Below are 25,053 nucleotides of genomic sequence, written 5' to 3'. Positions count from 1 at the left end.
AGAGTTAACGCTAAATACAGTGGTACCTCGGGTTAAGAATTTAATTTGTTTCAGAGGTCCGTTCTTAACCTGAAACTGTTCTTAACCTGAAGCACCATTTTAGCTACTGGGGCCTCCTGCTGCTGCCGCACCACCACCGGAGCACGATTTCTGTTCTCATCTTGAAGCAAAGTTCTTAACCTGAGGTACTATTTCTGGGTTAGCGGAGTCTGTAACCTGAAGCGTCTGTAACCTGAAGCGTATGTAACCTGAGGTACCACTGTACATTACTTCTGGTAAATTAGGCACCATAACTGCTGGAGGGCTGCAAAAATTTGTGTCCCAGGCTTTTTTTACTCATCGGGTGGTGCTGTGGGTTAAACTAGGACTTGCCGATCAGAAGGTCGGCGATTTGAATCCCCATGACGGGATGAGCTCCCGTTGCTCGGTCCCTGCTCCTGCCAACCTAGCAGTTCGAAAGCACCTCAAAGTGCAAGTAGGTAAATGGGTACCGCTCTGGCGGGAAGGTAAATGGCGTTTCCGTGCGCTGCTCTGGTTCGCCAGAAGCAGCTTAATCATGCTGGCTACATGACCCAGAAGCTGTACGCCGGCTCCCTTGGCCAGTAAAGTGAGATGAGCGCCGCAACCCAAGAGTCTGCCACGACTGGACCTAATGGTCAGGGGGGCCCTTTACCTTACCCATGTGGTATCTGAAACCAAAGGGGTACATTGGTTGCCGGATGTGAATTCCCTGCCCCCCAGCTCTCCTACCCCAATACTTGGGCTATATTTAAAATTGTTCCCTGATTGTTTGATGCAGTCAGGTGTAACTGCCAATGGGATTTTCTGGAGGCAAATTGTATTCACACACCAACACACAAATTTTGGGTACCTGCATGCACTCCAAACAGTACAGGGTTGAGCTATGAGGAGTGAGCCAAGAGATGGGAACCAGGAGCTATGCTAGGAAGCCAGTAGTAAGGGGGACCAAAGGAGCGGTCAAAGCTGAAGGACACTTCAGCACCAGGAAGACAGCCTTCTCGATAGTGGCACCCCCCCCCCCCCCGTGGAATGCCCTCCCATAAGATGACAAGGAAATAAACAACTATCTGACTTTTAGAAGACATCTGAAGGCAGCCCTGTTTAGGTAAAGTTTTAATGTTTGATGTTTTATCATGTTTTTAACATTCTGTCGGGAGCCGCCCAGAGTGGCTGGGGAAACCTAGCCAGATGGGCGAGGTATAAATAATAAATTATTGTTGTTGTTATTATTATGTAAAGGACCACTGTGAAGCAGGGCTGAAGGTCAAGCCAGGGTTGGCATCAGAAAAACAGCCAAGAGATAGCACTGAAGTTGAAGCCAGAAGTCAAAGTATGTTTATGTCTAGAGACAATGGATAGAACAAGCAACATTAGCTGTACTGCTGCGCAAGTGTTTAAGAATTTGTATTTGTTTAAAAGTGAGAGCTGGACCATAAAGAAGGCTGATCGCCGAAGAATTGATGCTTTCGAATTATGGTGCTGGAGGAAACTCTTGAGAGTCCCGTGGGCTGCAAGAAGATCAAACCTATCCATTCTGAAGGAAATCAGCCCTGAGTGCTCACTGGAAGGACAGATCGTGAAGCTGAGGCTCCAATACTTTGGCCACCTCATGAGAAGAGAAGACTCCCTGGAAAAGACCCTGATGTTGGGAAAGATGGAGGGCACAAGGAGAAGGGGACGGCAGAGAATGAGATGGTTGGATGGTGTTCTTGAAGCTACTAGCATGAGTTTGATCAAACTGCGGGTGCTCTGGTCCATGGGGTCACGAAGAGTCAGAAGTCCGACTTGAAGAAAACCAAAGGATACTGCAACATGCCAAAGTTCAGGAAGAGCAAGGCTTATCTGCAACAAGAAGCCCTCTATTCTTGTACCACTCTATTCTGCCTTGGTCAGACCACACCTGGAGTCCTGTGTTCAGTTCTGGAAGCCACAAATTAAGAAGGATGTTGTCAAGCTTGAACGTGTTAAAAGGAGGGCGACCAAGATGATCAAGGGTCTGGAAAACAAGGAATAGGAGTCTCCAAACAGCTGTCAACACCCTTAGCAAACAAATCTCCCAGAATTCACTGGGGGAAGCCATGACTGTTTAAAGTGGCACAGCCCTGCTTTAAAGGTATAGTGCAGATGAGGCCCTGATCCTGGGCTTACCCAAGAACATACTTTTCTCAGGAGGTTGGCACTCTCTGAAGCGTCTCCCCTGCCAAGCTGAACCTGAAATGGCACCTGTGATCGCGTCAGCAACCTAATCAGGAAAGTTTGCAGACATAAATAGAATAAAATAAAAGCATCCCCTCCCATCATTTCTAGAAGACCAACTTTGCTGGACCTCTAAGGGAAAAGAAGAGCCATCAAGGACAGCATTTCTGATGCCCTCCCTATTTGGACTTGGCAGGCAGCGGATGCCTCTGTTGACCACAGAGATGGCGAAGAGGTGTGGAGAGCATGGCTGCCTTCCGAAGGCAGCAGATAGCAGATGGCAGCCACCCTTGGGGTAACGCTAGCTTACCCTTGCGAAAACCCAGAGGAGAAGACAATGCCGCCACAACCGCCCAGAGGTAAGCAAGTCTACGGCACAACAGCTTGCTTTTTTTGAACTGCAACACAGTGGCTTAATTGATTTTCTCTTTCTTCTTTGCAAAAGACAGCTGAATGTCAAAGGTCCTCCTTTTGTGAAGTACTGGGAAACCTGTTGTCAGACAACCTCGTCCCATTTAATAATTAATCCCCTTTTTTATAAAAAAAAAAGAAGAGGAAGAAGATGCAGGCGACGCACAGTAAATCTAGCCCATATTGCCACAATAGCATGGAATGAGACAATGGAGCATGAATAATCTAGCACACTCATTTAACATTAAACATATATGAAACTTGTTTCCCCAACACCTAACCCTTCCTTTTTATTTTTGGTGGGGAAAAAATCACCAAAGGCTATTGTTTAAAAGGCGAGCCAGAAACCTTGAAGTGAATGAGAAAATGCAACAGCCTTTTTCCAAGTGTCAGACAAATTATTTATGTTATTTCTTCTATACATAAGGAATCGAGCTAAATGAACAATGTTTAAGCATGTCAGGGTTTCATCAATTTTGTATGAGCATTCACAAATATCCTGGTGGGGGTAATTGCTTGCAAATACATTTAAACTAATGATATGTTATATCCTTCCTTGATATAAAACTATTAAAAGATACGTTATTGCATTTGACAATGCCACGCGGCTGGGTCAACTCCTAATGACAGATTTCAGCATCTGTAAATTAAGATACACTCTGCTGGAAGCAAATATTTTGTAAAAATAAAAGCTATATACTATGCAAGCTGAATCATTTATCTAAGGCTTCTCCGCCGTTTGTGTAAGAAATGAGCACGTATGGAAAACCGAAATTAGGTACTAGGATGCGGTGAATAGCTTATTAGTTGAGGAGTCGAGAGTCATAGACTTTGTGCCCTCTTCCAGTGACTAAAACACGCACACAAACACTTTCCTAGACCATACCAAAAACATTAAGGGCTGCAGAGGTCAAAGAAAGGGATAAGAAGGCAGCGGGACTTCCTGATGACTGGTGAAGTGGGGTTGCAAGCCAGTGTGGTGTAGTGGTAAAGAGCGGTGGACTCGTAATCTGGTGAACTGGGTTCGCTTCCCTGCTCCTCCACATGCAGCTGCTGGGTGACCTTGGGCCAGTCACACTTCTCTGAAGTCTCTCAGCCTCACTCACCTCACAGAGTGTTTGTTGTGGGGGAGGAAGGGAAAGGAGAATGTTAGCCACTTTGAGACTCCTTAGGGTAGTGATAAAGCGGGATATCAAATCCAAACTCCTCCTCCTCCTCCTCTTCTTCGGAAGCAGGTTGCCGGGTTTAGTGAAATTTATACTTTCATTTGTGTGCTATTCATCTTTTCTCATTCATGTTCATTGCCATTGTTTCTCCTAGCGATGCAGGTGGCGCTCTGGGTTAAACCACAGAGCCTAGGACTTGCCGATCAGAAGGTCAGTGGTTTGAATCCCCGTGACGAGGTGAGCTCCCGTTGCTCGGTCCCTGCTCCTGCCAACCTAGCAGTTCGAAAGCACGTCAAAAGTGCAAGTAGATAAATAGGTACCTCTCCGACAGGAAGTTAAATGGCGTTTCCATGCGCTACTCTGGTTTGCCAGAAGCGGCTTAGTCATGCTGGCCACATGACCCAGAAGCTGTACGCCGGTTCCCTCTGCCAATAAATAATAATAATAATAATAATAATAATAATAATAATAATAATAATTTATTATTTATACCCCGCCCATCTGGCTGAGTTTCCCCAGCCACTCTGGGCGGCTCCCAATCAGTGTTAAAAACAGTACAGCGTTACATATTAAAAACTTCCCTGAACAGGGCTGCCTTAAGATGTCTTCTGAATGTCAGGTAATTTTTTATCTCTTTGACATCTGATGGGAGGGCGTTCCACAGGGTGGGCGCCACTACCGAGAAGGCCCTCTGTCTGGTTCCCTGTAGCCTCACTTCTCGCATTGAGGGAACCGCCAGAAGGCCCTCGGCACTGGACCTCAGTGTCCGGGCTGAACAATGGGGGTGGAGATGCTCCTTCAGGTATACAGGCCCGAGGCCGTTTAGGGCTTTCAAGGTCAGCACCAACAGTACTTTTTCATGCAGCACATCGTTAGCCTATTTTATGCAGGTGGGCACCCCTGATGGCAGACTAAGTGCTCATCCACACAGGTACAAGTGATTTTCTGCCTGACCAAACGGTTTTGCCTTTGCCCCGCCACTCCCCCCCCCCCAGGAAACCAGCTCTGTAACAATATGTTTGAACAAACGACCATCTTCAGAAAACCCAATTGCTTGCTGTTTGCTCCACTTCAGTGCTAAACTGCAAGTTTTCCCAGTGGCAGGGCTAACGGCAGTGTGGACTTAGGAACAAAGCCCTGTTACACCATTGGAAGCTGGAAAAGATCTATTTATTGAGACGCATTCCCATAATTCTTTCTGGGGACTCTGAATAATAATAATAATAATAATAATAATAATAATAATAATAATAATAATAAATTATTTATACCCTGCCCACCTGGCTGAGTTTCCCCAGCCACTCTGGGCGGCTTCCAATCAAATGTTAAAAACAATACAGCATTAAATATTAAAAACTTCCCTAAACAGGGCTGCCTTCAGATGTATTTTAAAGATAAGATAGCTACTTATTTCTTTCACATCTGAAGGGAGGACGTTCCACAGGGCGGGCGCCACTACCAAGAAGGCCCTCTGTCTGGTTCCCTGTAACCTCACTTCTCGCAATGAGGGAACCGCCAGAAGGCCCTTGGCGCTGGACCTCAGTGTCCGGGTAGAACGATGGGGGTGGAGACGCTCCTTCAGGTATACAGGACCGAGGCCATTTAGGGCTTTAAAGGTCAGCACCAACACTTTGAATTGTGCTCGGAAATATACTGGGAGCCAATGCAGATCTCTCAGGACCAGTGTTATGTGGCCACTCCCAGTCCTTTATGATGTCATTTCAGGACTTTACAGTATCTCCATAATTACAGGAAGTCCACAATGAGTGGAAGGGTCTTGCTGAGAAACTGCCATGTGGATTTCAAACAGATGTTCTTTATGTAAAAAAATGGAGGGACTCAACATTATCATCCACATCTCTCCTAAAGTATCTGCTGCTTGTGCTTCAGTTTTCTGTCTTCATGGTTCTTACTGGGACACCGGTAACCGCCAGAGGTGCCAGCTTCTGGAGAGGATCGGGGATCCCCGACACGGTGTTGCGTGGCATCCTCTGAATATTGAGGGGACCTGGTCCCCTCAAAAAATATTTAGAGGGTTGAAACCGCCTTGGCCCCTAGGAGTTGACACCCCTGGTAATCACCCTGCCCCCCCAGTCTTCCACCAGAGCAATGCTGTTGTTGTTGTTTAGTCATTTAGTCGTGTCCGACTCCTCGTGACCCCATGGACCAGAGCACACCAGGCACTCCTGTCTTCCACTGCCTCCCGCAGTTTGGTCAGACTCATGTTTGTAGCTTTGAGAACACTGTCCAACCATCTCGTCCTCTGTCGTCCCCTTCTCCTTGTGCCCTTCATCTTTCCCAACATCAGGGTCTTTTCCAGGGAGTCTTCTCTTCTCATGAGGTGGCCAAAGTATTGGAGCCTCAGCTTCAGGATCCGTCCTTCCAGTGAGCACTCAGGGCTGATTTCCTTCAGAATGGAGAGGTTTGATCTTCTTGCAGTCCATGGGACTCTCAAGAGTCTCCACCAGCACCATAATTCAAAAGCATCAATTCTTGGGCGATCAGCCTTCTTTATGGTCCAGCTCTCACTTCCATACATCACTACTGGGAAAACCATAGCTTTAACTATACGGACAGAGACATCACCTTGCCAACAGAGCGATGCTACATGATGGCATAGAGTCACTCCCAGGAACTTTAGGAAATGGAAAATGGACAAAATGAGTCTGATGCAGGCAGGGTCTTCTTATGGCTTTGCAGTCTCAAATTTTGTTCATTGGCTTTCAGTTTACCAAGGAGGGGGGAGGGTTCTGCCTGTTGTTTATGCAGTGGTCTGTGTTTGCCTGAGCTTGAGTCTGGACTAGGATCCCAAGTCCTGTTCTCTGATTTGTTACACGACATCCAATCCTGTAGCACGGTCAGGGTTTGGGCTACTGGCATTGGCTCCTTTGCATCCCTATCAACTCCCTGAGTTTCCCGATAGAGAACAAAATAGCACTATACAACTTCTAGAATCTGAGGCCATCTTTAAGTATATTTCTGCACACCTGTGATGCAAAATCTGAGTAGCCAACAAAAGAAGCAGATCTTCTAGGTTATTTTGTGTAGGCAATGAAGTAAAATAATATGGAGGAAAAGCCATCGGAGAGAAAAAATTGCCTCCTGGTTTTCCTCAGCGAGAACTTCTTCCTCTCTCTCTCTCTCTCTCTCTCTCTCCATCTTTTCCACCTGCCCAATTGGTTATGCAACCAGACAGTTTACATATGTGATCCTTCGTATTTAGAAAATTAATAGTGTTTTCTGGCTCCAAATCACAGCTTGTGGCGCTCTGCAGGCGATGGAAAACTTGGCCAGCGTTAGCGGCAAACAGCCATTAGAAAATTAACCCTTGGTGGCAGCGGAGCCAAAGGTAGCCAAGTGAGGGCCCTGGGAAGCAGCAGCCTGTAGCTTTCAGGTGCACCTACATATGTTAGGCAGTGTGACGGCAGAGCCGGGCCGCCCCCTCGAGAGGGCCTACCAGGCATGTTTGTACTTGGATCCTGCAGTGAGGGCACGACCACATCGCTTGGCAGTCAGAGCGACCAATATGCCAGCGTTTTCATTAGAGCCATCGAGAAACGTGGAGGAGTAATTATGAAGCAAAGCAGTTCAGGTCTCAAACTCTACCTGATTACGATGCACACAAAGCTGCTCATTTGGTCGGGGTTTAGTTGGGTGGTTTTCGCTTTTTTTATATTTAAAAAAAGCATGCCATTTCTCATGACTGCTGCAAGGAAGCTTGCCCACTGGTTACTCGAAACCCACCGTTCTGCCTCTTTCTCAGGGCACCTCGGAATCATGGAATCATAGAACTGTAGAGTGAAAATTAGGGTTGCCATGTTTTGAAGAGCAAAAAGAGGACACATTTGCCGACTCCTACATTTAACTTTGATGCTTTTGAATTATGGTGCTGGAGGAGACTCTTGAGAGTCCCATGGACTGCAATAAGATCAAACCTATCCATTCAGAAGGAAATCAGCCCTGAGTGCTCACTGAAAGGACAGATCCTGAAGCTGAGGCTCCAATACTTTGGCCACCTCATGAGAAGAGAAGACTCCCTGGAAAAGACCCTGATGTTGGGAAAGATTGAGGGCACAAGGAGAAGGGGACGACAGAGGACGAGATGGTGGGACAGTGTTCTCGAAGTGACCAGCATGAGTTTGACCAAACTGCGGGAGGTAGTGGAAGACAGGAGTGCCTGGCGTGCTCTGGTCCATGGGGTCACAAAGAGTCGGACACGAGTAAATGACTAAACAACAACAACAACTTTTAACTATATGGGAAGCGGGTGGTGCTGTGGTCTAAACCACTGAGCCTAGGGCTTGCCAATTGGAAGGTCAGCAGTTTGAATCCCCGTGACAGGGTGAGCTCCAGCATGACTAAGCCGCTTCTGGCAAACCAGAGCAGTGCACAGAAATGCCGTTTACCTTCCTGCCAGAGTGGTACCTATTTATCTACTAGCACTTTGATATGCTTTCGAACTGCTAGGTTGGCAGGAGCAGGGACCGAGCAACGGGAGCTCACCCCGTCGTGAGGATTCGAACCGCTTACCTTCTGATTGGCAAGTCCTAGGCTTTGTGGTTTAACCCACAGCACCACCCATGTCCCTTAACCAAAAATTAAAATACATTAATACACTATTAAAATACAATAATAGTGAGCTAGATGGACCAATGTCCTGCCTGATGTACTGATATGGCTGCTTCCCATGTTCTCATGCTCCTTCCCATTCTGGTTGCAATGAAGCCAGTTTTCCTGTCTAGGCAGTTTACTGCAGCATTTACCCACACCGATGCTGTTAACTGCTTAAACAATTACACATCACATTCTGTACAACGGCATTACATGAAGGCAAACAAGCCAGGCAGCTCCTGGAATAAACTGTCACAGTACCCCATTATCGGGCAATAAATTATCACACGATAGCAGCTATTTTTACACTCGTGTTTCTCCTGCAAGGTGCCTGCTTTATGCTTCCTGTTTCTCCGCGCAAGGTTTGGCTGCAGCTTCCCTCCTCTGCTCGGTCCCAGCATTGTTGTCATTGTTTGCACAGCCGTTTAAATCCACAAAGTGCTTGGGAATGTGTGGAGAGTTTGGCCGCGCAAGCGGTTCGCCGCACTTCTCTTCCCATGGCGACTGGCAAGGAGGGCGAGAGGTGGCGAATTCCCTGAGTCTCTTCAGCTGGTGGCAGAAGCGATGGATCATTTCCATGGGTTATTTCCCACTTCCGAAGAACAAACTGCAAATCCTTCGAAGACAGAGGTCCTTTGGCTGGGAAGGGACGATATGGGATGGGGGGGCAATTCCCATCTCTTGCGGGGGTTCAATTAGTGCCAGCACCGTCCGTTAAGCGTTTGGGTGTAATCTTCGACACCTCCCTTCCCATGGAGGTGCAGATTGCAGCTATAACAAAGGCGGCATTTTTTCATCTCTGGCAAGCTAAGCAGTTGGCTCCTTACTTCTCTCGCCCTGACCTAGCCACTGTGATCCACGCGACGGTCACCTCCAGACTGGATTACTGTAACTCACTCTATGTGGGGCTGCCCTTGAGACTGAGCCAGAAACTCCAGCAGGTGCAGAATGCCACGGCAAGACTCCTTACGGGGTCCTTGCTGCGAGATCACATTCACCTGGTGCTATACCAGCTGCACTGGCTCCCGGTGGAGTACAGGATCAGGTTTAAGGTGCTGGTTTTAACCTTTAAAGCCCTATATACGGCCTAGGTCCCTCGTACCTACAGGACCGCCTCTCCTGGTATGTCCCACAGAGGAACTTACGGTCTTCAAACACAAACATCCTGAAGATCCCAGGCCACAGGGAGGTTAGGCTGGCCTCAACTAGAGCCAGGGCTTTTTTTGGCTGTGGCTCCAATCTGGTGGAACGCTTTGTCACAAGAGACTAGGGCCTTGCGGGACTTGACATCTTTCCGCAGGGCCTGCAAGACAGAGCTGTTCCACCAGGCCTTTGGTCAGGGCACAGCCTGACTCCCTCCTTTGGCAATCTTGCTTGCCTGTTCCTGACTTCACCCGACTCCCTGCCCTGCACCCAGCTTCAGCTACTATGGACTGCCTCTCCGTTGCACCTTTGACCACGGACCAGACTTGGACCTCGCCTCTCGGGTAACCCACGGGACCAGCACAACGAGGAAGGAGGATGAAGGGATTGAAGCGAGGTGAAAATGGCGGGGACAAAAGGCTGACTGCTGACTCACCCTTACCGTGCGAGGAAGAAACCAGAAGCAATGGGAAAAAATTAGGCCTTTTGAGGATGATGTCTATTTCTTTTTGTGTATCTTGTTGGTGCATAAGCATAAATAAAGCAAAAACAATATGTTTGTGGTAGGTGGGGTTGTTGGTTTTTGTTTTATTATGTTTTTTGTATTCTCATTTTATATTGTTATAAAATGTTGTTGTGAACCGCCCTGTGATCTTTGAAGGGCAGTATAGAAATTTAATAATGAATAATAATAATGAATAATAATAATAATAATAATAATAATAATAATAATAATAATAATAATAATATATTATGTATACCTTGCCCATCTGGCTGGGTTTCCCTAGCCACTTTGGGCGGCTTCCAACAAAATATTAAAATACAGTGGTCTGTTAAATATTAAAAGCTTCCCTAAACATTTGATTACATTTGAAAACCAAGGTTCCACTATGTGTGTGTGTGTGTGTGTGTGTGTGTATACACATACAGAACATGTAGAAAAATCCACCAGTTCTACATTTATGTCATAGGGTAGTATCTACTGAAAACGTTGTGCTCCTGATCCTCTCCACTGTGTATCCCTGACTCCCCCAAATCTGCTATGCTGCTTCTCCTAATTCTGTCTTGAGAATTTGTCAAGAGGTAGGTGAGAGGGGGAAAGATTTATTCTGCAATCAGAAGTTATACCAAGAAGAGAAATATGGATTTTGCTGCATGCAATCCATAGAAAATGCATATTGTCTGAGGAAAGCAACCCAAAACATACTTGGCCAACCAAACAACAACAACAACAATTTATTATTTGTACCCCGCCCATCTGGCTGGGTTTCCCCAGCCACTCTAGGTGGCTTCCCACAAAGATTAAAAACACATTAAAATGTCACACATTAAAAACTTCCCTGAACAGGGCTGCCTTCAGATGTCTTCTAAATGTCAGGTAGCTGTTTTTCTCTTTGACATCTGGTGGGAGGGTGTTCCACAGGGCAGGAGCCACTACCGAGAAGGCCCTCTGCCTGGTTCCCTGTAGCTTTGCTTCTCGCAGTGAGGGAACCGCCAGAAGGCCCTCGGAGCTGGACCTCAGTGACGATGGGGGTGGAGACGCTCCTTCTTGTCATCTGGACCTCCATGCACACTACCAGGGCTTGCACCCAGAGGAGGCCACTTCAGTTCTGCTAATGCAGCAGTTTGGCTTCACCCCTAGGGGCACACTCCATTGTCTTTGGAGACAGATGGATGCCAACATGTAAAGCTGTTGTTGTTGTTGCTTTTAAAAAACCAGAACAATAAAATAAAAATAGCCTCATTATACAAGGGAATCACACCTGTTTAGTTCACCCTCTTCAAAAATTTCTTTCAACGGAAGCATTTCTTCCTGCAAATACTCTCTGTCTCTCCCCCACTTACTCCAGTAACATATCCAATAATAAAAATAAAAAGGGGTACATAAAAGCTGAGTCTTAATTACTCCTTTTTGGTTTACTCTTTGACACACACACACACACACACACACACACACACACACACTGCACTGAAATGACTGGTTTAGTCGTTTAGTCGTGTCCGACTCTTCGTGACCCCATGGACCAGAGCACGCCAGGCACTTCTGTCCTCCACTGCCTCCCGCAGTTTGATCAAACTCATGCTAGTAGCTTCAAGAACACCATCCAACCATCTCATTCTCTGTCGTCCCCTTCTCCTTGTGCCCTCCATCTTTCCCAACATCAGGGTCTTTTCCAGGGAGTCTTCTCTTCTCATGAGGTGGCCAAAGTATTGGAGCCTCAGCTTCACGATCTGTCCTTCCAGTGAGCGCTCAGGGCTGATTTCCTTCAGAATGGAGAGGTTTGATCTTCTTGCAGTCCATGGGACTCTCAAGAGTCTCCTCCAGCACCATAATTCAAAAGCATCAATTCTTCGGCGATCAGCCTTCTTTATGGTCCAGCTCTCACTTCCATACATCACTACTGGGAAAACCATGGCTTTTACTATACGGACCTTTGTTGGCAAGGTGATGTCTCTGCTTTTTAAGATGTTGTCTAGGTTTGCCATCGCCTTTCTCCCAAGGAGCAGGCGTCTTTTAATTTCGTGACTGCTGTCACCATCTGCACTGATCATAGAGCCCAAGAAAGTAAAATCTCTCACTGCCTCCATTTCTTCCCCATCTATTTGCCAGGAGGTGATGGGCCCAGTGGCCATGATCTTCGTTTTTTTGATGTTGAGCTTCAGACCATATTTTGCGCTCTCCTCTTTCACCCTCATTAAAAGGTTCTTTAATTCCTCTTCACTTTCTGCCATCAAGGTTGTGTCATCTGCATATCTGAGGTTGTTGATATTTCTTCCGGCAATCTTAATTCCGGCTTGGGATTCATCCAGCCCAGCCTTTCGCATGATGAATTCTGCATATAAGTTAAATAAGCAGGGAGACAATATACAGCCTTGCCGTACTCCTTTCCCAATTTGGAACCAATCAGTTGTTCCATATCCAGTTCTAACTGTAGCTTCTTGTCCCACATAGAGATTTCGCAGGAGACAGATGAGGTGATCAGGCACTCCCATTTCTTTAAGAACTTGCCATAGTTTGCTGTGGTCGACACAGTCAAAGGCTTTTGCATAGTCAATGAAGCAGAAGTAGATGTCTTTCTGGAACTCTCTAGCTTTCTCCATAATCCAGCGCATGTTTGCAATTTGGTCTCTGGTTCCTCTGCCTCTTCTAAATCCAGCTTGCACTTCTGGGAGTTCTCGGTCCACATACTGCTTGAGCCTGCCTTGTAGAATTTTAAGCATAACCTTGCTAGCATGTGAAATGAGTGAAATTGTGCGGTAGTTGGAGCATTCTTTGGCACTGCCTTTCTTTGGGATTGGGATGTAGACTGATCTTCTCCAATCCTCTGGCCACTGCTGAGTTTTCCAAACTTGCTGGCATATTGAGTGTAGCACCTTAACAGCATCATCTTTTAAAATTTTAAACAGTTCAGCTGGAATACCATCACTTCCACTGGCCTTGTTATTTGCAGTGCTTTCTAAGGCCCATTTGACTTCACTCTTCAGGATGTCTGGCTCAAGGTCAGCAACCACACTCCCTGGGGTGTACGAGACATCCATATCTTTCTGGTATAATTCCTCTGTGTATTCTTGCCACCTCTTCTTGATGTCTTCTGCTTCAGTTAGATCTTTACCACTTTTGTCCTTTATTATGGTAATCTTTGTACGAAATGTTCCTTTCATATTTCCGATTTTCTTGAACAGATCTCTGGTTCTTCCCAATCTGTTGCTTTCCTCTATTTCTTTGCATTGCTCGTTTAAGAAGGCCTTCTTGTCTCTCCTTGCTATTCTTTGGAAATCTGCATTCAATTTCCTGTATCTTTCACTATCTCCCTCGCATTTTGCTTGCCTTCTCTCCCCCGCTATTTGTAAGGCCTCGTTGGACAGCCACTTTGCTTTCTTGCATTTCTTTTTCATTGGGATGGTTTTAGTTGCTGCCTCCTGTATAATGTTGCGAGCCTCCACCCATAGTTCTTCAGGCACTCTGTCCAGCAAATCTAAATCCTTAAACCTGTTCCTCACTTCCACTGTGTATTCATAAGGGATTTGGTTTAGATTGTATCTTACCTGTCCAGTGGTTTTTCCTACTTTCTTCAGTTTAAGCTTGAATTTTGCTATAAGGAGCTGATGATCTGAGCCACAGTCAGCTCCAGGTCTTGTTTTTGCTGACTGTATAGAGCTTCTCCATCTTTGGCTGCAGAGAATATAATCAATCTGATTTCGATGTTGCCCATCTGGGGATGTCCATGTGTAGAGTCGTCTCTTGTGTTGTTGGAAAAGCGTGTTTGTGATGACCAGCTTGTTCTCTTGACAGAACTCTATTAGCCTTTGCCCTGCTTCGTTTTGATCTCCAAGGCCAAACTTGCCAGTTGTTCCTTTTATCTCTTGATTCCCTACTTTAGCATTCCAATCCCCTATAATGAGAAGAACATCCTTCTTTGGTGTCACTTCTATAAGGTCTTGTAAGTCTTCATAGAATTGGTCAATTTCAGTTTCTTCAGCACCAGTAGTTGGTGCATAAACTTGGATTACTGTGATGTTAAAAGGTTTGCCTTGGATTCGTATCGAGATCATTCTATCATTTTTGAGACTGCATCCCAGTACAGCTTTCGCCACTCTTTTGTTGACTATGAGGGCCACTCCATTTCTTTTACGGGATTCTTGCCCACAGTAGTAGATATGATAGTCATCCGAACTGAATTCGCCCATTCCCGTCCATTTTAGCTCACTGATGCCCAGGATGTCAATATTTATTCTTGCCATCTCATTTTTGACCACATCCAACTTACCGAGGTTCATGGTTCTTACATTCCAGGTTCCTATGCAATATTTTTCTTTACAGCATTGGACTTTCCTTTCGCTTCCATGCATATCCACAACTGAGCGTCCTTTCGGCTTTGGCCCAGCCGCTTCATCAGCTCTGGATCTACTTGTACTTGTCCTCCGCTCTTCCCCAGTAGCATGTTGGACACCTTCCGACCTGAGGGGCTCATCTTCCAGTGTCATAACTTTTATATGCCTGTTGTCTTTGTCCATGGAGTTTTCTTGGCAGGGATACTGGAGTGGCTTGCCGGTTCCTACTCCAGGTGGATCACGTTTGGTCAAAACTCTCCACTATGACCTGTTCATCTTGGGTGCCCTGCTCGGCGTAGTTCATAGCTTCTCTGAGTTCTTCAAGCCCCTTCGCCACGGCAAGGCAGTGATCCATGAAGGGGCACTGAAATGAAGACTAGGGTAATTATAGGTGAAGCATTTTCAATTAGCCTTTGTTAATGCTATTAATGCGATTAATAATGTATAGTAAAAAAAAAGTCAATGCATTTATCTAAATAATTTTTATGATACCCATTCAAGTGGCAAGGCACGAGCAATTTGAAAATGCGGACTGGAAATTGTGACTTGGGTCAGGCAAGGAGATGGAAGAGAGGGGGACGAGCTTGGAGCTCCAGAAAGAAGCTCCCGTCTCCTAAAATATCACCAACCTTTGTGTTTCCAAAGTTCAAGTGGTGAAGGCTGCATAGGTAGCAAAAAAAGTGTGGCACCATCTATGCAAAAGGGGGAAGATTTGTTTGTTTGCTCGTACCCCACAAAGGCTTTACAGATAAAAATAAAAGCACTTAAAAACATAGGGAAAAACCCAATCATTAAAAAATGATTAAACATCATTAAAAACTATATCTACAGAGGTACCACTGTATTTAGATCTCTGCACCTCCCTTACAGTTCAATGCTATATTGTCCAGGGTCCTTTTCCTGATCTTTTTGGCCACCAGAGAACTTTGTGAGTCACTGAAGCCTTTTGGTCACTAAGAAGCCATAGGACCTTCTCTTCTGGGGAGAGACATCTTTCCTGTATGTACAGTAGGATGAAAAATCACCTCCTGGGTCCAGTGTATAGTGGGCAATGTAGTACAGTGGTACCTCGGGTTAAGTACTTAATTTGTTGCGGAGGTCCGTTCTTAACTTGAAACTGTTCTTAACCTGAAGCACCACTTTAGTGAATGGTCCTCTTGCTGCTGCCGCGCCGCCACTGCGATTTCTGTTCTCATCCTGAAGCAAAGTTCTTAACCCAAGGTATTATTTCTGGGTTAGCAGAGTCTGTAACCTGAAGTGTATGTAACTTGAAGCATATGTAACCCAAGGTACCACTGTAAATAATACAAGATGTCTTCCACCTGCGGTTGCCCACATAAACAGAGTCTGTCTTCATCGTCCATCCACGATGGCAGAGGGCATAGCTTGGTTTGCAAAGGTTTGAATCTTTTACTGTGGGTGGGGGGAAACCCTAGAGTGAGCAGGGGGTGAGAACTGAGCATGCTCAGAAGCTGCAGAATGCTGGCTGATGGACTGTGGAATGTTGCATGAAAGTAATGTTGTAAAGGATACTGGTTTCTTACTCAAAGGATGATGGTCTTTCAGGTCATTGAAGAAAGGCAGTGGCCCAGGGATAGAGTACAGTCATACCTTGGAAGCCAAATGCCTTGGCACTCAAACATTTTGGCTCCCAAACGCCACAAACCCGGAAGTGAGTGTTCCAGTTTTGGAACTCTAACGTCTGGCACGACTTCCCTCGCTTCTGATTGGCTGCAGGAGCTTCCTGCAGCCAATCGGAAGCTGTACCCTGGTTTCCGAATGATTTGGAAGGCGAATGGACTTGTGTGTCGAGGTCCCCAAGCCACCCCCAAAAAACACAATTCACACAGAATTTTTGTTTAAGGTTTTTGGCATAATTTTGGCCACAACTTTATTAAAATACAAAAAATGTGAGTGGTTGCTTAGGCATTGGCTGTGACTATCTGACCCAGCACGCTATCTGACATTCTTACTACCTGACTATCTGACATTAGCACACCCACGAAAGTCAGAAAGGGAAAACATTTTGGGGAGAGAGACGGAGCTGGGCACCATACCGTCACCTCTCCCCAAATGCTCCCAGGGGGGCTCTTGCGTGGCCCTAGCCCCTTGACAGGGGTTCGGACAAAACGGAATACCCTCGCAGCAGCAGCATTGGAGGGGCAAGCACAGCCAATCCATGCCTCTCCACCAACCAATTCATAAAACCAATGCCTAACCGCAACCTTACAAGTTGTGATGATTTGCTACGCAGTAGGCAAAAACCAAATGGCACCAGCCAATCAGCCAAATGGACAAAATTCCTACTGGGCCCCTGCCCCAAAAGCAGACGACCCCATGACAGGCATAGCAAGGTCAATGCGAACAACCCTAAAATAGGGAAGGTGGGCGAGTGATCCAATGCACACAGCGAAAAGAGGAAGCTCAACGCTGCGTGCAGGGAATTTAAGAGTTCTGGCTGTCAATCATAAAATGGCAACATCAACTTCTCCCCAACGACAAGAAGAGCCCAATCGCAGCAGTGGCCAACCATCTTCACCCGCCCAGCATGTCTTGATAGACCCCACTGCAACACATGCTCTCCATGAAGGAGAACACGCTTTCTGGAAAAGATTCCGTTCGGCTTCCAAGGTACCACTGTACCTGCATGCAGAAGTTCTCAGGTTCAATCTCTGGCACCTCCAGGTAGAGTTCAGAGGCACCCTTGCCTGGAACCCTGAATGGCCACTGCTGCCAGTCAGTGTCAAACAACATTAGGCTCCCTCTACAGTTCCCTGCATGTGCTACTTTCCAGTACAAACCCATAATGTGTGATGCAGCTGCCCTTAGATGAGCATGAACTGGCACACATTTCAGGGCAAAAACTGTTCTTTCTCTCTCTCTCTTTAAGTACGTATAGCACAACAAAGCCTTTTTTTGTGGATGCAATTAATTGTCCTGGCAAGACGCTTCTTCCAAAAAGAAAAGAAAAAGAAACCAAGTTGTTGTTGTTGTTGCTTTTATGTTGCTTTGAGCATACCAACACCCCTCCCCTCCGCCAGAGATCTTCCAGACTAGAAGTAAAATAAAATAAAACATTTCACGAAAATAATATCCTTTGTTATTCTCCCTCTGTCAAAGGACCCCATGTTGTTCATCTTAAGCAGCCGAGAAACAAACACGATTATTCCTTTCGATAAAGTTTAAGTGGGAAAGAGAAGGCTGGGTCCCTCTAACAATGTTGAATTTTCGCTTTCAAGTTTAGATTTCTATCTTCCTCTACGCTCAGGTGAAGCTAGTAGGATTTAGAGAAAGGGCTGGTGTGTGTGTGTGTGTGTGTGTGTGTTGAATCCATTTTCATTAGGAAAAGGGAGAATCATCACAACAGGATGATGATGGTCCTTCGGATCATTAATATGCCCAGGAGTGCTTTCGCAGTGCTCTGCGTGGGAATTTCACCCTGAAAACTTTTCCCAGCGGCCTTTCCTCCTGCATCTGCCGCCCTGTCCTCACGGCGCTAACCGAGGGCTCCCACTGTGCCTCATTCTCAGTCAAATTAGTGCAGTGTGAATAGGTTACCCAAATGGCAAGGCAGCTTCTGACTTGCCAAATCTGACCTGATTTTGGATTGGAGGCACGGAGGGTGGGGGGAGAGGAGAATTCACAAAGGGCAACTCAGAAATATCCCCAAACAGCCAGGCACAGACTAAAAAGGAACAAACTGGCGAGACCTGTGAGGCTCAGCGCTTGTGTGGCTGCAATCACAGGTCTAGCTTTCACTGGGGTGGTAAACTTGTGTCTTCGTGCAGAACTGGGAGCTAACACAACCAAACATCAGTCAGCCTCAGACAGCTCTCACTTGCCTGCCTTCTTCTGTCCAGTGGGTGGCGCTGCTCAGTGGGTATTTCTTAATCTCAGGGTAATGGGTTGAAAAAGCTTCTTGCATTGCAGGGGGCTGGGCTAGGACTAGGTGACCCTTGTGGTCCTTTCCAGCTTTACAATTCTTTGATTCTATCCTTCTTATTCTCATTGTTGCCCCTTTTAGAACTCAGAAGCGGAGAGAAGGGGAAGGAAAGTTTCAAACCAAGCCATGTTCCACGCACTCTGGCGCCACTTACTGTTGACCTCCCTGCCTTCCACCCTACCAGGCTCGATGGTCTCCGACCATCACTGCTGAAGGATCCTCAATCATAGCTGTCAACTTTTCCCTTTTCTTGCAAGGAATCCTATTCGGAATAAGGGAATTTTCCTTAAAAAAGGGGAAACGTTGACAGCTATGTCCTTCATCCTCCTTTTACAAAAGAAGCTAGCATGTCAGGCAGAACGTTTGGTTTGAAACTAGATCTTTGCATCAGTGGCGATTTCTCCACCGTATTCGCGAGCAGAGAAATTGGGATGTCTATTAGGGTGATTCTTTTCCCCTCCATCTGCAGGAAGGGAGGAGAAAAGATAAATCCTTTGACAGTTTCTATAGGATAGGGGTCATCATTGCTGTGGCTGCTCAGGGGAGTTGCAGCAGGAGGTGGAGAAGGTAGGATGATTGGGCCTGATCCCCTTGGCCTCTCCAGGCTGGTGCAAGGATTGGGGGCAGTGCTCACTAAGTAGTTGTCAGGAGTGTGTGCAGGAGCCAGGCCCTGTGACTGGTAGGGCCTCGCAGGACTGGGGCCTTCTTGAGTTTGGCCTGGAAGGGCAAGGTGCAACTGCACAGGTGAGGATTGACAGAAGACTCGTAGCACCTGCTGGCAAGGGCCAGGAGGGGTATATAAGACTAGCATTTCCCTCAGGTTCTTTGCCACAGCAACACGCTACCCACCTAGCTGTGCTTTGGCTTCCTGACTCCTGGTATCCTGACTCTTGGACCCTTGGTTTCCTGACTCCTGGTTTCCTGACCCTTGGACTCTTGGCTTCCTGACTCCTGGTTTCCTGACCCTCGGACTCTTGGCTTCCTGACTCCTGGTTGTTGGGATACTGCCGGGGAGACGGGGGCATCAGGCAGGCCCCCAGCTGGCTCCGGACGATCACCGGTCTCCTGTGGAACAGCATCAGTCAGTCAGCGACACGAGCCTCAGGTACGTTTAGAGACCCGTGCACACTCTGTCAGCAGAGTGTGCAAATCACCTCACAGCAGAAGAGGTGGACAGAGAGAGATGTGCAAGCATATTTACAGCATTTATTCAGCGTAGCTCAGGAACAAAGGAAAACATGCCTGCTTGTCTTCGTGTCCAGCAAAACAGCAGTGTAGCAAAAGCAACATACAGCGGAAGTTCCCAGCAGACAGTGCTGCTGGAAGTAAACAGGCATGTGATACACAACGGTCATGCCTGAGCCTTTTAAGGTGGAATAGAACTACAGTGGTACCTCGGGTTAAATACTTAATTCATTCTGGAGGTCCGTTCTTAACCTGAAACTGTTCTTAACCTGAAGCACCACTTTAGCTAATGGGGCCTCCTGCTGCCGCTGCGCCGCCAGAGCACGATTTCTGTTCTCATCCTGAAGCAAAGTTATTAACCTGAAGCACTATTTCTGGGTTAGTGGAGTCAGTAACCTGAAGTGTCTGTAACCTGAAGCGCCTGTAACCTGTATCCTAACACTGGTTTCCTGATTCGTGGACTCTTGGATTCCTGACCCCTGGATTGCTGATTCCTGCTTCCCAACCTCTATCCCGGTCCTGACGTACCAAGCCAGGACTCTGACTGCCTGTAACCCGGACCGTGACAGTAGCTCTGTTAGCACAAGGATTTCACCTCCCTCTCCTCTCCCTGCCCCTGCACAAAATTTGCTCCAGAGGGTTGTGGGTGGATTAGATCTAGTGGCTGTGGGGAGACACACAGGAAGAGGTGAGAGAGAAGTTCCATTATGCAGCCCATAGTCCTCTCTCTAATGGAACTCCTTCATTGCAGACCACATTGGGTTCAGACCAATCCCCACCCTTGGAATGCCACATTTTGGGGATTCCCCCTGGGCTCCACTGATGGAGAACCCAGCAGCATACCTCGCATCTGCCCAGAAGCGGCATGGCTGGTGGGAAGCCATGAGGACTTGGCTGGGAGAACTTGGCTAGCAGATGAGAACTCGGCTGAGAATGAGGCTGGTTCTCTATTCGCCCTGATGAGAACAGTGGAAACTGGTCCCGGAACTAATAATGTTTGCCTTTCTTCCACACAGAATACCTTGTCTTCTCATTTCTTCTGTTGTGGTGTCATCACAGCCAGCTAAGAAAGGGCAATTAGAGTGTGGCTGAAGAGGGACAGTGCCCTGTAGTGGCCCAACATTTGCCACACAATGTCACCTCCTTGTTCTGCTATGGTTTTTCCTCATGGCAGCAGAAAAACTTCCGTAGGTCAAGATAATGGAGCCATTCTGGAGTGTCAAGTCTCGGAACACTTCAGTCAGGCGAACGTCATCAAGTCTTCCTTCTGTTACCATTGATACTCTTATTGATAACCGCCTGCCCCCAAACTGTGGGAAGCTGGTAATTCTCACACGCCCACTGTCCAATGAAAATGCCAACATGGCTGTAGCCAAGAGTAAAGTAGGATCAGTGTGAAGCTGCTGTACGTTTCCATTTGGCTAAAGACCAGTTATGATTCCTGGACAAGTTTCCTTTCTTTCTTTTAGGGACGATTAATTAATTTGGAAGGGACGCGGGTGGCGCTGTGGGTTAAACCACAGAGTCTAGGGCTTGCCGATCAGAAGGTCGGCGGTTCGAATCCCTGAGACGGGGTGAGCCCCCCTTGCTCGGTCCCTGCTCCTGCCATCCTAGCAGTTCGAAAGCACATCAAAGTGCAAGTAGATAAATAAGTACAGCTCCGGCAGGAAGGTAAACGGCGTTTCCGTGTGCTGCTCTGGTTTGCCAGAAGTGGCTTAGTCATGCTGGCCACATGACCCGGAAGCTGTACGCCGGCTCCCTCAGCCAATCAAGCGAGATGAGCACCACAACCCCAGAGTCGGTCATGACTGGATCTAATGGTCAGGGGTTCCTTTACCTTTAATTAATTTGGAATCACAGTTTACGATCTTGTTATGCGCCCTCTTATAATTGCACTGAATCAGAGTTCAGTGCTCTCTGGCACACTTAGCACAATGGCTTATCCAGACCTGTTTATCTTGCCTTGGGGTGGGGGTGGGGGATTGTTTTGCCGTAGTGCTGTAAAAGGAGATGCCCCTCCTTGTGTTTTTATACGGTTGCCATGTTCTGAATTTTTTAAAAAGATGCTCCCCCCCTTTTTTCCCTGTGAAGGGGTGTCCCTGAACAAGGGACAACTGGGGAGGCAGCAGCAGAAGAGAGGAGAGAGAGGAGCTAGTGAAAAAAGAGGGGGGGACAATAGAGAGAGTCCGTATTAGAGAGAGTTGTCCCAGCTAAGAGATAAAAGCTACATTACATGAAATTAATGGAAGCTGTCTGAGACATACATGAATCACTGTTTCAACACTGAGAAACCAGCACAAAAGAATAGAGAAATCTGAGCACTAACTATATCTTCAAAGGTCTCCTATTTACCCCGCTATCCTGGGTACAGAGACAAGGAAAGGGGGGAATATATAAAAAAAAGAGTGGGGGGGGGGAGAGAGAGAGACTGCTGTGATTGAATGAATGAGACCATATGAGCGATATTGGTGCCGTATGCATTCTATTTAGCTGATATCAAACACAGTTTAATGAAAGTTAAATAGTTTCTGAGGAGCGCATGAGCTGGAACGGATTAGATTCCACAGAGGGGTCTGTCAGCACATTGTTGCTCAAACATATTCCCTGCTCAGAGCCTGCCACAATTCCAGCACTCCATTAGCAATACACAAAAGGCTTATGCAGATAGCGAGCAGAAGCATGCACCGCCATGTTGGGGAGAAAATAATGAAATAAAAAAAAGAAAGGAGAGGGTGACGCAGGATGGAGGCGCCTCCCCCCCCTTCCTTTTTTTGTTCGACGTGCTCATCTGAAACGAGATCTCTGTCATTCAAAAGGTGATAAGGGAAGAGGGCGAGGGAGACAGGAAGGGGGACAACCGGGGCTAATGTATCATATTTAATATTAGTTATTCATTGCAAGCAAGTAGGCAGAGCTATCGTCACTTATATTAATTGCCCAGCACCTAGTTTTTATTTTAGTGCATAATAGCGATAGCTCTCATTGGTCTCCAACCTCTGCGGACCCAGAAGCTCCCTTTAATCCCAGCCTGTGATACGGGCCCAAGTTTGAATCTCTTTCTGTGTGTGCACCCACGCGCGCGCACACACACACACACACACACACAGAGAGAGAGAATGCGCCAGATTTACGTAGAAGCTAAACAAGCTATAGCTTAGGGCCCCACTCTCTTGGCCCCCCCCAAAATATAGGTACTTCTTCTTAATTGTATTTCACTACAGTGGTGCCTCGCAAGATGAAATTAATCCGTTCCGCGAGTCTCTTCGTCTAGCGTTTTTTTCGTCTTGCGAAGCAACCCTATTAGCGGCTTAGCGGATTAGCGCTATTAAAGGCTTAGCGGCTATTAAAGGCTTAGCGGATTAGCGGCTAAAAGGCTATTAGTGGCTTAGCGGCCTAGAAAAAGGGGGGGAGCGAAAAAAAATCGGAACACTCGCAAGACGTTTTCGTCTTGCAAAGCAAGCCCATAGGGAAAATCGTCTTGCGAAGCAGCTCAAAAACGGAAAACCCTTTCGTCTAGCGGGTTTTCCGTCTTGCGAGGCATTCGTCTTGCGGGGCACCACTGTATTAATATACTTCTTAATTGTTTTTCTGTTCAATAATTACTTTGATAAAATACATATTTTGTTATGTGCAAATGGATTTAGATACCTATTAGGTCCATAAATTACTATATAGCATATATTCAACACAATAATAGCGACAATTTGTTGTTGACAAAGGACAGCTGGACATATAAAGGGCCCCATTACCTTCAGTAGCTTAGGGCCTCATCGAACCTAAATCTACAGAGAGAGAGAGAGAGAGAGAGAGAGAGAGAGAGCATAGCTGTCAACTTTTCCCTTTTCTTGCGAGGAATCCTATTTGGAATAAGGGAATTTTCCTTAAAAAAAGGGAAAAGTTGACATGCTGGCCACATGACCTGGAAGCTGTACGCCGGCTCCCTCAGCCAATAAAACGAGATGAGCGCAGCAATCCGAAAGTTGTCGGTGACTGGACCTAATGGTCAGGGGTCCCTTTACATTTACCTTTTACATACAGCAAGAGTGTTTTGTGTTGTGTAGGCTCCTATGATGTAAGTAATGGGCTGCGCCTTCTAGCCTGCTCCCTAAAATATCACTGGTTTGCTCATTTCTATATATAGGGTGCCTACATTCTGCACGGACTGGTTGCAGGGCAACATGTGCAAATGGCTTTAGATACCTAATAGGTCCATGAATTACCATATAGCATATATTCAACACCAAAAGCAGCGGCAATTTGTTGTTGACAAAGGACAGCTGGACATATAAAGGGCCCCATTACCTTCAGTAGCTTAGGGCCTCATCAAACCTAAATCCAGGCCTGATCCTGTGATATGTGGAGGACCCCAGGTTCCCCACTCCTGATGTAAACTGATGTTATGAGGACTCAGATTGGGCTGGCAGCCTGGTGAAGATTTCATGGAATTGTAGAATTGTAGCACTGGAATGCAGGAATTTGTTCTCGCCATGGAGAAATACATGGGTTGTCCTTGTGACCTCCAGATGTGGAAAGCTGTATCTTATCTCGATTCTCATTTCATTTCCCCCGCCTTGGGGTGCTATGGAGGAATTTGAGGTCAAGTATCGGTTTTCATACACAGAAAAACAGCAACACTTCTCAATTTTTTTTAGGTGAATAATTTCTCTTTGAATGACTTTTGCTTATTAGCATTTAGCATGACCACAAATGACACACTTTGGGGATCCAGTCCCCTTCCTCAAACAAGATCGCGCCACCCCCTCTTTACACCTCAGCATTATATTGCTATTAATAAGAATTATTAATATTTTGTTTTCCTGTTTGTATGTGTATGTGTCTGTTTTAGAAAGTGGCCGGCTACGGTTACAGCTATTCCGAGGTTTTTGATTTAATCTGACAGAACTAAGCTCCCACCATGAAATCTGTACTTCCACTGGATAATAGAAGTTGCCATACTGGAACAAAAGAGTTGCTCCATTTAGGTCAGGGTTTTGTTTCTGGTGGAGAGCTCTGTCTAGATGTATACAAAGAAGCCCTGCAACAAAAATGTTGCAGCGTGGAGTGCCATTTCATACCTCAGATATAATTTGAGTCATTTTTGCAGTTGATACAATGGGGTAAACAACCTCAAATCTTGGGGGAAAGGTGACCATTTTGGGTGAGCTCAGTTTTAGATTGGTGTTCTATGTAGTCCACCTGCTTTTGAAGTGTTTGGAAAAAAAAGTATTGCATTTTGGGAGAGGGGAGAAGTATTATGGGCTGTATCCAACAGTCAACCCAGAACTAACTAGCTGTTCCCTCTGCTTATCAGCTGACTTGGGAGGCACAGAGAGTGTAAAAGTCTGCTATATTCTTATTATCTAAATTTATTAGTCACTTTTTTGCCACGGCAACTCAAAGTGACTTGTGATATTTTAAGCAAAAAACAAAAACCACCATTAAAAAATCTTTAAAAACCCACAGTTCTGTTAATGCCCCCTCTACATTAAAATATCCCCTCCATGCAAAAATGCCATACATAGTTTAAAGCCAAAGGCTTGACAA

The sequence above is a fragment of the Podarcis liolepis genome (genome assembly GCF_965112155.1).
Source record: "Podarcis liolepis genome assembly, chromosome: 3".
Taxonomy (NCBI): domain Eukaryota; kingdom Metazoa; phylum Chordata; class Lepidosauria; order Squamata; family Lacertidae; genus Podarcis; species Podarcis liolepis.
This window is presented reverse-complemented; position numbering follows the sequence as displayed.